Source organism: Schistocerca nitens, chromosome 5, assembly GCF_023898315.1.
Source record: "Schistocerca nitens isolate TAMUIC-IGC-003100 chromosome 5, iqSchNite1.1, whole genome shotgun sequence".
Taxonomy (NCBI): domain Eukaryota; kingdom Metazoa; phylum Arthropoda; class Insecta; order Orthoptera; family Acrididae; genus Schistocerca; species Schistocerca nitens.
The window spans coordinates 194813432-194825574 of record NC_064618.1 but is presented as its reverse complement, the minus strand read 5'-3'; positions in this window follow the sequence as shown (position 1 = coordinate 194825574).

Here is a 12143-nt window from a genome sequence, read left to right as displayed (position 1 = left end):
TCAGCTGCAGTTACCTATCTCGAGCCGGCTGCTGTGGACGAGCGGTTCTAGGCACTTCAGTCTGGAACCACGCGACCGCTACTGTCGCAGGTTCGAATCCTGCCTCGAGCATGGATGTGTGTGATGTCCTTAGGTTAGTTAGGTTTAAGTAGTTCTAAGTTCTAGGGGACTGATGACCTCAGATGTTAAGTCCCATAGTGCTCAGAGCCATTTGAACCATTTGAACCTATCTCGAAATTTTTGTTAAGTTGGACGCCGCAGTACAGTAAGCATCCACCAGCTGCAAGGGGTCCCCGCGGCGAACCAACGCAGGTGCGCCATTAAGATTTACTTCGGCCAGCGGTGTCATACCTCGTAGCTCACAGGTTTTGGGATGGTGACAGTTCTCCGATGGGCTGGTTATTATGTCTGTTTGCCACGAAGTAGCCGTGCTATGAATTTCTAACTAATAGTTCGTCTAGCCTTTGCGAATCTTCGTCATCTTGAAAAATATCAAGAATAATAAATCCGCTATACGCACAATTACTTCGACCCCACGATACGACAGTTTCCTAGTTAGACAAGCCTGCGATGATGTGTAACTGCCACGAAAAACTACCTTGATAGCATTTACTTAAAAATAAATTCAACCGACTTTCGAAATTGTAATCGGATCAACCAGTGCCCTGTGTCAATCGATTCATTATTTTATGGGCAATCCGAATCAGCGACTGGAAATGTAAATTACATTTTATTTACTTAGTCTCGCTGTGTCAGGGAACTGAACATGAACCCAGTCGTTTCTTCTGCACACGGTTGGTAGCTTAGAGAAAAGTCTTTGCTGTACATGGACACATTAGTTAAGACAATGTAAAAAACGGGCAAATTAGTGAGAGAGATAAAAAACAACAGTGATGTACACAGATATTAGACCTTATCTTTATTCCATGTTAGTGAACGACCACGCGTTGAGGTAGCTTAGGGAAAAATCTTTGCTTTACATGGACATATTAGTTAAGACAACGTAAAAAAGCGGGTGGATTAGTGAGAGAGACAAAAAACAGCAGTAATGTACACAGATATGTACACCATATACCTATTTCATGTTAGTAAATGACCTCTATGTTTTGCTATGTTGTGCTATTTTCCATACTTGAAGATTTACTAATGATTCCATTATTGTGTTAAGAAAGATGCTATGCTTAACCTGATGCTTTTCCATATGTTTCCTCTTCACTATAAATGATGTTACATAATACTGACCCAATTTATTTATTCTGGTATGTACTTATTGTTTTAGGGATTCACTGTGATTATTAGCATGTTTATTGTTTATTAGCTTATGTCAAATTTTGTGATGTACCGTAATTTATTGGTATGTACACCTACATTTTTGGAACGTGTCGAGAGTTTTGGTGGGAAATGTTGTTGTAATTTAGTGAGTATTTTTCCATTGGAAAACATAGGATATATATATATATATATATATATATATATATATATATATATATATATATATATGTGTGTGTGTGTGTGTGTGTGTGTGTGTGTTGTAAAACTACCAGTGTGTAAAGTTGTGACTGTGCGAGCAGGAAAAGTTGTGTTTAAAGTGTTATATCTTCCATACAATAGGAATAAGCACAAAAACACTAACATTGGATCAGAAACAGCCCTTGAAGTCATTGAAGACATGAAAACAACGAAGGAACAGTTGAAGATGAAATCGTCAGAGAATTCTGGAAATTGACTGATGAAAATCAAATGTAAGCGTTAAAACGAATAATACGCGACATATGGTCAAGGAATGACGTGAGATTGCACCCCCTATTAATTCATTCCTTACCCAGAAAGGATCTAAAAAGAATGCTAACAATTATCGAAGAATATCATCTTACAATTATACACAAAATACTTCCACAAACAGTACTCCTTACGCCAGAAAGGCCAACAGACAAGATCTTGCACTATCAAGGCGTAAGTGGACTTCAAAAAGGCATAGTAATCCGCTGTTAAAACTTCTCTGTTTCCGATATTTGAAGAGATTAGTGTGAATGATAAAACAAAAAAACATAGTTGGGCGCATATTGGTGAACACAACACCTAAAGTTAAATTTTAAGGAGAGGTATCCTAAGCCTTCTAGATGCGGAGAGGTCTTAGACAAGGGCATGATCTATCTCCCACTTTGTCCAATGCTGTCGTTGAAAAGGAGGAGCTGAGATCGAAAGGAAAGGAACTGTGTAGTAGGTGACCATGAAGGGGATGCCAATAAACTTAGGGCAAGGACCAGAATGTTTATATGCAGCCCAATTCCTCTACTTGTCTGAGACGGGAGAAAGAGAAAATTGTAAAGAAAGAGATTAAAATAATAAAAAAATATTGGAACTAATATAACACAACGGTAAATAAAGAAATAGGAGCAATGGAGATCTGTACTTGAAAACTGAAAAACAAAATGTAGCCACGAGGAAACAGAATGTTATTTTACGGCCATCTGGTTCGGATGAATCAAAACAAAAACCGGAACAGAATTACTGCTCGTGTCAGCCAGAAGAAATCTATTCGGTGTAAGTATCTCCTAGAAATGAGAAATGACACGAAAGAGATTGAAGAACATAAAAATTCTGAACAGAGATACATTTCGAGAGAAAGTTTTAGGTCCACACACGCAGGGAAAATCAAAGATGAAATCTGGAGAAAAATAATACGAAGTTAGGAAACAACAGCACTATGACAGAATGAAAAATCATTGGTAAAACGGTAAGTTCCATCAGAATTCATTATTTACGACGTTTCTAGGAGGCCCATATCGCGTACAAAAATAGTTTTGTGAACATTATTCAGTTTGTTCTACATTTTACACTAAGTTATCCACATTCTCTTGATTACCTTCCAGCGTTATGTTTTCACAGTTGCTCTTCAGTCTGCAGATACACTCTGGGAAACACTGACCGTGTCTAATGGGTTACAATATGTTATTTGAAACAATTTGCGCTGTACGAGCTATCTCACAGTACGTAATGAGTTGCCATGCACTTGATAACTGAATGCGGGTGATTAACGGAACATAAATTACTACTGCTGCATAAATAACCAACAAACACAAAATGCAGAAAGGGGTTGCAATTTGCCGCCTAATGTTACTAATTTCTTGTTTTACATCTACGCTCACTGAATACATCCTTCAAAGTGGTTTCCTGATCTGTTATGCTTAGAAGTCTGACTTCTAAAAGAAGATCATTATAATAATGAGGTAATTTTCACAGGTCTCTATCGTTGTAGGCAATTTCATTCTGAAGAAGATACCTTTAGCGTATCAAAACCTGGTGAAAGTTTTTTCATTAAACGTATGCAACCGATTGACTTTATGTATTGAAAATTTATTTGCCGTTGCCGCTGGCAGCCATGTTTAAAACTGGTAGACGTATCAGTAATTTGGGAACTACCATGTAACGTCATCCGGCCATCTACACACAGACAGTTAGATATCTGGAATACCACGAGAATTTTCAGTAATACGCTAAAAGTACGTCAGGGGAGCAACCTCTGATTGTGTAGAGGCACACAGTGTGGGATTGTTCCATGTACAGTATCTCTCCCCGTCTAGTGATGTGAAAGAAGAGTAACACAGTTTGTGAAGCTGCACAGCTTACTGCAGACACAAATGTGACTGATTGTAGAAACTGAGGAAGAAAAGAGTTGCAACCATAGTGCCTAAATATTGCCGTATCAAACGATTTCCTTAGAAGTAATCTACTGGAGTTGACGGAATTTTCTCTTAAATGCAGAGAAGAGTTCGAGGCAGTGAACGCCAGTAATTTAAACTCTGCAGTCTGAACTGTCTAAGACCGTCAGTTTTGAAATTGGTTTCATTAGCAATAAGGCAGTTGTAGCAACTGTGGTTACTAAAGCACAAAGAATAACTACAGATTTAATCAATGAGGCAGTCGAATTACATCTCAAAGAGGAACTGAATACATTTTCATCCCTTCACAAGTCCGTAGGAGTATTGTAGGCGAAGTTTAAAAGAATAGTTGGCCACACACTGGATAGGTATGTTGCTAACTGAACAGCATCGAGCATAGTAGTCGTAAATAACTCGTAGGGCTGCTGACAGAGAAATTCTGAATGAAACGCATTTGGCTGTCTGTAGGGCAATGGCAATGCATGAAGCTTTCAGTGACTGCCGTACGCAAATATTAGCGAATTCTCTCTCACAGGAATCAAAGAAATTCAAATTAATGAAATTTTTAGTGTCCAGAAACTCATGTATGACAAAGGAAGTAAAATATAAACTCTGTATTCCGTTTTCAAATCTTACATTGCTAAGGAGGGAACAGAGATATATCTGTATTTTATGATATAGACTTTAATGCCAATAACGTTAACAAGCAGCTAAAATTGATAAAATTAAACAGTGTTCTAGGGCCCGATGTAATTCCTGTCATATTCTGTACAGAATTTATGGAAGAGTTACCTCAAATACAAACAGCACCATCCCTAGCTCATTGTCCTTTTCATCCTCACTTGCCTCTCTGCCCAACACTTCCTCCCCCATCCCAGCCCATAGCCTCTCTGCACATCTCCTCCTCTCAATCGTCTCTCTCTCAGTCTCATCCTCCCCTCAACCTCTGTTCATCTCCTTCTGCTCCCATCCTTGTGTCCAAGCACCCTTTGTCTTCCACCACAACCTTCGATCTCTTCAAATCTCTGAGCACTATGGGACGTAACATCGGAGAACATCAGTCCCCTAGACTTAGATCTACTTAAACCTAACTAAACTAAGGACATCACAGACATCCATGCCCGAGGCAAGATTCGAACCTGCGACCTTAGCAGCAGCGCGGTTCCGGGCTGAAGTGCCTAGAACCGCTCGGCCACAGCAGCCAGCCCCTCGATCTCTTCCTCCTGCATTTCCTCATCATGTCCCTTCTTAACCTGCCTACTATCCCTCTCCATTTTCCACGTGCCTCCCGCACTTTCCCCTACTCCTCCTTACCTCTGAACATCTTCTGTCTTCATCTCCTGTTCCCCCAACACTTTCTGGAACTCCTCTTTCTCCCTACCCATCTCTTCCTTCCCCTGACCTCTTTCTATTGCCTCCTTCCCAGGATCTTTGTCCATCTGCACCTGCCACATCTCGCAATCCATTTCTTCCTGCGACCATTTTCATTCATCTCCTCCTTCCACACCTCCCCTTCATCCACTCCACACTCATCTCACTGCCAGTCCCCTCCTACCCTAAATTACATCCTACCTAACTGTCTCTGCCCCTTCCTCATTAACACATCAGAAACTCCTCCCAGCCATGTCTATACACAATTGCAGCCCTTGCAAAAATGGATGATGAAGGAGGCCTTCTTTCACTAAGCACATTCTTACAGAGAGGCTTACACATGAAAACTATTGCTTGCTCCTAAGAAGTAGGCTGTCACTAAAGCATGTCAATATTAGTAGTAAATAACACTCCAGTCGTGCATGGTTGCTTACATGTCATGTCCAGTAAACAGTTTTGTGTCTCTGACATGTAGGCAGCCCCGATAAGCGTTTAAATAAGGCAGGCAAATACTATTCCCAAACACCAATCACACGCTGCAGCCTGGAAGTCATGTACAGAAGAAACAAGTTTGTGCCTGTATATCGGCTCTTATGAAAGCTAGGAGGTTCTAGCCAGCACAACGCAATACTAGTGAAGAATGCTTTGATGTATCCGAAATCTGCCTGAAAACGATCCATTGTTTTTGGAGGAGATGCTGTGCTTTACTACAGGCAAACTGCTTTATACATAAAGAAATTTTCACTCTGCTGCGGAGTGTGCGCTGATATGAAACTTCCTGGCAGATTGAAACTGTGTCCCGGACCGATACTCGAACTCGGGACCTTCGCCTTTCATAGGCAAGTGCTCTACCAACATTTTTTTAAAAAAAATATTAAAAGGAACAATGTTACACATTCTAAATACATACTAAGTACGTGTACTAACCATGCACACATGTTATAAAAGAAATTATTTAAGCAAAAACTGTTTGATCATTGCAGTTATGCTGATGTTAAAGAAATACAACAGAAGCTTATGTTACTGACTAAAAACAAGAAGTAATTAATGTGAACATGAAGATAGGTTTTTAAAAAAATATTAAAACTTCTTCAAACATGATTAAATAAAAAACACACTTTGAATTACGTCTGTTGACTAGTCTTCCAACTACACTTTCTGGACATTATTGGAATGTTAATTATCTCAAGTGATCAGACCTATATAACAGATCTTTCACTGGAAAGCTGGCTTACACATCACAGAACAAAAATGAACAGGGAAATTTCCCAGCCATGAAATACTAAGTTATATCAGATAAAATCTTATCGTTTTAACCAATCGATAAAGATTAATGTTTTGAACATGGCTGTGCTCAGCAACCGTAATTAATTACAATGTTATAAACTTCCAGCCAACTGGTTGCAAATAGAATTTAAAATTCTTTAACTCGTTTTCAATGCCAAGGAGGGGCACGTTCTTCACAAGAAACTATTACCTAACCTAACAATATCACAGGAAAGCATATTAATAACAGCTGGCATAGAACAAATACTTAATTTTACAAGTTAAATTGCATAAAAATACTCACATGTGGTTAAAAGGAAATTATGAGCGACAAACCCTCTAGTCAAGACGTTAAAACCACAAATAAAACATTTTCCTTCTGGATTAAAAACATATATAGTCAAAATTTTAAAACAATATGTAAACATGCCTCTAAGGGCATTACAGTGGTGTAGGTCAAGAGTAAGTAACAGCAACTGTGCCAGCAGTCCGAGCCAAATAACGACGTGAACACGATACAGATCGCGCCATCTGATAGCAGAAATTATAAAATCTTAACACCAAATTAATATAATAGTGATTAACAGATTAATAAGATGTGAATTTACCGGCAAGGGAGAGAAAAACAGTATTTAAAGGCTTACAGGGAAACGGATAATCAACTTTAGGTGACAAACATCTTTTAGTAGCTGCTTTAAGCAATTGAAAAAAATTGTATTACGTGACTGCATTTGTTCATTTAATATGAGGCCATCCTTCAGAGAAAAATGTTTGAAGATCTGTAACTCGTCCAAAATATTTAGTCTAAGACCTTTTCATTCGCAGTGCAAAATTACGATGTCATGAATTTCCATACGTTTGTGGCCTGAGGTCAACAGGTGGTTGGCAAAGGTTGAGTTATGGATGTTAGAACCATTTTTCCCTTAAAAAATTCTCCTAGTATCTGGTAGAGAAAGCGCGACCTGTTTGGCCTATGTAATAGGCTTTACATGTGTCAAAAGTGATTTTATGAATTCCTGAATTTGGGAGGGGAGACCGTTCTGATTTTAAATTACACATAAGGTTACTATGTAAGCTGTTGTTAGTAGAAAAGTCTACATTGGAGTTATATTTGTTCCTGAGTAATCGCTGAATCCTATAAGATACTGGCCCTACATAAGGAATGGAAAAATATGTTTTCTTCTCGTCAACGTCATTGTTAAGAGAAGTGCTGAGAGTTGTACTTCCGGCTTTGGCCTTATTTCTGAACATTTTATCTGCTACAGTCGGTTTATATTCGTTATTAACTGCAATGGTTTTTAACAGGTTTATCTCAGATGCAAGATTTTCGGTGACAGTGGCGTGAAAACAGCTCTATGGAGGGCTGAGTGGAAAAACGCTTTTTTTATCGGATTCAGGATGCGTTGAAGAGGCTTGTATAATCTGGTCAGTGTATGTTTCTTTGCGAAAAATGTTGAAGGCTATTCTATCGTAAGATATCGTTAATGTTAAATTAAAGTAGCCTGACGATGTTCATTTCCGCGCTCATATGTGAATGCTATTTTTTCTTGCAGTTCAGTAAAGATTTTAACAGATGTTCAATACCAGACTCAGGGCCTTTGAAAATAATCTAAATGTCATCAGCGTATCGGTAGTAAGATAAAATACCTAATGTTAAAGCTGAAAATATATATATATATATATATATATATATATATATATATATATATATATATATATATATATATATTGGGGCGGGTCGCCCGTTCCGGACTTTCCCTTCCATTGTTTACGGGCTACATTCACATTTGGTTGCGTTTTTAGTTTGCTTTGTGGCTTATCTGGAAGAGCACGAGACGCTTTCGCAATTTCTGTTGCTGGCGCCTGTCTTGCGGTGTTGAGCGCAATTTCATTATGGTCACCACTTCCTTGTTCTTTAATAATATCACTTACTTCCTGATCCATGCGTGGCTCGTCATCGTGTCATCTCTTATGTAACATCCTATTTCTGCTGTACTGTCATCTAGCTATGTTAGATTCAATTACTTGTGTCACTGAGTTGCTGCTTTTCCTCCCCGTGAGCGGCAGCAGCAGCGCTTATCGCTATAGACCCTGCCGTATTATCTTTGCTGGACTGCTATTACTTCCCGGTCGTAGTGTGTCGAGGAGTCAGTTGGAACGTGCCAGCAGTTAGTTCGGACCTGCCGGTGTTTCAGTTGGCATGCAGCCCAAGTTCAGTCGGGGCGCGGCAGCAGTGAGGTCCGGACAGCCATGACTCACCCGACACACATGATTGGAGTCGGGACGATTTTGGTTCGTCGTCGGTCGATCGTCTTGCCGGACGACATGTATCTGGCCGGCGATGACTTAAGGGTCGGCTGTGTGTGCCGACTCGTGATTCGTCCCTGTTACTGTACAGTCAATACCGTTAGCATTGTCTGGTTCTTCGTGCAAGTGTTCGTGAAACTGGTGTAGTTTGTGTTATTTTGATTGACAAGTTATTTTAAATGTTGTCTGCGTACTGGCTCTGAGGAGTCGGGCGGTTGGCGTGGAGCAGTGAGGAATTCTCGGCGGGGCGTAGTTTGGCCGGGGCTCGCTGGCGGTCTCTACGCGATGTCAGAGAGTGTGGCGCTGTTCCCATTGCTACGAGGTCCGTGGCTCACCGTCCCTGGGCACGAAAGTTGAGTTTTGATTTAACCTACGAGCAAGTCAAGACTGCTCACTTTGTGTCGTTTGGAGTTCATTGTCGGCTGTTAGCAGATTCCCGCGCGCAACAACGTGGTTTTCAAGTTGGAACACTCTACCCACCCTCCGGTGGAGTTTCACTGTATTTGGTTATTTGAATTGAATGCACCATGCGTTATCTTCTGCCTTGTGTCCGTTAACGTTCCGGTTACCTGCCCTGGCCGTTGACGTAAATTTCAGGCAGTGCAGTTTCCTCATCGTGTTTTTGCTGTCCAGCACCGTGTGTAGTTTGACAGCTCCGTGTATGATTGGTTGATGGCGCCAATATCTTCTACGCTATTGCGTTGAACTCCCTGTTGTGCCCTGGTCCGGTGAACTGGAAGTTGTCTTGTCGATGGGTCAGCTGACTGTCGGTCGGTTGGGTTGTTGTCGAATCGTGAATGGTTGGCCTGACTGCCTGTCTCATCTAAGCGAGCGTTAGTGTTTGATTTACAGGCTGACTCTCGAACATCTGGGCACCAATGTGTGTACTTTTTTAATTTGTTTTTGTTGTTGGTATATGTATGGCTTCTAGCCTGTTTTATGTTTTAAATTACATTAGTTTTATTCTTAAGGCCTTCAGCCTTGTTTTAAGTACAGTTTCACGGAACACATTGGCATTTTAAAGAATTTTGAAATTTTTAAGTCTCCAGCCTTCAGCCGATTTGAATTTAACTTATTTACTTCAACCTATTTAATTTTTAAGTCTTCGGTCTTCAGCCGGTTTGAGTTTCAGTTGTTTGTTCTTAAGGCCTTCAGCCTAAATTAAAGAACTGTTTCACGCACTGAATTCAGTATTAAAAAAAAAAAAATGTTTTGGAGTTTTAAGTGTTCGGCCTTCAGCTGACTTGAATTTAACTTGTTTGCTCCAGCCTAACTAAAGAACTGTTTTAAGATAAGGCTTGCCTGTGAAATTTCTGATTATGCTTGCATGTAAGTTATTGGCCTTCATCCGTTTGTAAATTAAAGTGGCTTTCAGCCGGTAATTAAGTCCCAGACCTTAAAACTGTGTGTTTGAAAAAGTTCTTGGGCTCTTGTAATGTTTGATCAGATAATAAAGTTGTATGTTAGAGTGTAACTGACAGCCCCTTGTTTTGGCCCCTTTCCACAATTTATTCTATCTGTCCTGTCCTGTTGCTTAAGCTGTGCATTTCACTTCCTGATCGAGGGAACAAATGGAGATGGCAGTTTTGCACCATCTCCTTGAATTTGCTACCTAACAGATAGTTGCTGATCATTTCAATCAGCTACTTCAACTGTCGTTCCTTGCAAATTAGTACTGACCACAACCCCTTCATTTTCTGGTACGGTATGGTTATTACCTTTCTGTTCATCAGTTTACATTCGCATTCTGACTTCCGGTTCCTCTGCCTCCTCATCGCACTGTTAATGCTTGCGAACTGAAGGAGTTGTAAAGGACACCTCTTCCTCTCAACAACCATCAGTTGTCTCAAGAGGTCGTTCTTTCGGTTACATTTCAGTTTCACGAGTAGAGGTAACAGGGGTTCCATTTCTTATTAAAGGGGTAAATTGACTGTTATCGTGAAGAGGGACATCAGCTTAGCCCGCTGCTGTAACATCCTCAACCAGTTTTCCGGACTATACTTTGGTAACAGAAGTTTCATTTGCAATTGATTTAACGTCCACATAGTTTGAAAGAGCTTCCTTAATCTTATCACTTTCAATTTCACTGTTAAAATTCAAGACACGAACGTTTTTGTAATCAGTATCTATAGATGGAAACCTTACTTTTATAACCATTTCTATGCACAAAATCGACTTCATAGTCCCACTTTCGTATCACTTTTGTATCACTTTTGTATCACTTTATCAACAGTCGCAGCACTCAATAACTTGACAAAAACACAGTATTTTTCCTGATCCAGTTACCAGGTATGGACGGTTTCACAATTGAGACCAGTTACCTGTGTAATCCAGTCATCTATTTCCAAGGATGTCGGCTGAACAGGACGGGATTCCTTGTCAAAAGCAAATACCAGAGTATTCTTCCTGAAGTTTGTAGCCATGGTTTATTCCAGCGACGAAATTTCCGTTAAAAAACCGAAATTCCAATGAACCGCAGCACGACCAGAAGGAGTGATCAGATCAAAAGGAATATGAACGAACATGGAGATTAACGGATGGACAGCACTCGGCGAAGCACAAGTATAGTGATGTAAACATGGAAGTGCAGCGCAGCAGTAAAAACGTCCACTCGCTAGCGCGGCTGAAACGGAACTGAGCTACCCACGCACGTCTCACCACCTGACCTCACAGCTTCATCTCTACCAGTACCCCGTCTCCTACCTTCCAAATTTCACAGAAGAACTTCAGTTTGGAAGGTAAAAGACGAGGTACTGGTAGAGATGAAGCTGTGAGGGCGGGACCTGAGTCGTGCTCTGGTAGCTCAGTTGATAGAGCACTTGTTCGTGGAAGGCAAGGGTCCCGGATTCGAGCCTCGGAGCCGCTCCCGGTTTTAGTTTGCTTTATACATATGTATATTACAAACAAAATGTTAAGACATGACTGCTACACATACGGGAGATAATTTAAAACTGATAATGCCCGTGAGGTAGCAGGGCACAGGCACTCTACAACATTCATAGTCAACGTTTGTTGCCTACAATCATCTCATCTCTACTGCATGAATTTTGGTAGACTTGGCAAAGTGAAATTCTTGCTTTACTTCTGAAATAGTTTTCACCATTTTCGTACAGTCATTTTTATGTTTCTCTTGTTGAAAATAGCTCTATCAATTTACTGGGGTACGTAGTATGCCATATACTTGTTCAATAGGCCCTGCTATTTCAATAAACTCTTGTCGCTCAACGTCCAGCAAATACTAAAGGATGCTTAGTGCCACTGCAAACTGACATTGTAGATTGTGTCTCTAATAAAAGTTTGAGCCATTCGAAATACGGCTTTGAAACGCAACACACACACACACACACACACACACACACACACACACACACAGGAGCGCGCGCGCGCGCGCGCACCCGGAATTTCCCTGTAGTACCATACGTCGGTATCTGTTTCAAACCCGTAAGCATATTGAGTGTTATGCCTACGAACTACGATTTGCGGACGGCGTGGTTTTTCTGCTGTCATTTGAAGAAAACTGCTGCCGAAGTGTACCAA